The sequence below is a fragment of the Cebus imitator genome, unplaced genomic scaffold (assembly GCF_001604975.1).
Source record: "Cebus imitator isolate Cc_AM_T3 unplaced genomic scaffold, Cebus_imitator-1.0 Scaffold289, whole genome shotgun sequence".
Taxonomy (NCBI): Eukaryota; Metazoa; Chordata; class Mammalia; order Primates; family Cebidae; genus Cebus; species Cebus imitator.
The window spans coordinates 1,319,593-1,319,862 of record NW_016107604.1 but is presented as its reverse complement, the minus strand read 5'-3'; positions in this window follow the sequence as shown (position 1 = coordinate 1,319,862).

Genomic DNA, 270 nt, shown 5'->3' with positions numbered 1-270 from the left:
TTTTTGAGATGGAGTCTCCCTCTGTCACCCAGTTTGGAGTGCAGTGGCGCAATCTTGGCTCACTGCAACCTCTACCTCCTGAGTTCAAGCGATTCTCCTGCCTCAGCCTCCCCAAGTAGCTAGGACTACAAGCACACACCACCATATCCAGATAATTTTTTTTATATTTTTACTAGAGACGGGGTTTCACCATGTTGGCCAGGCTGGTCTCGAACTCCTGACCTCAGGTGATCCACCCACCTCGGTCTCCCAAAGTGTTGGGATTACAGG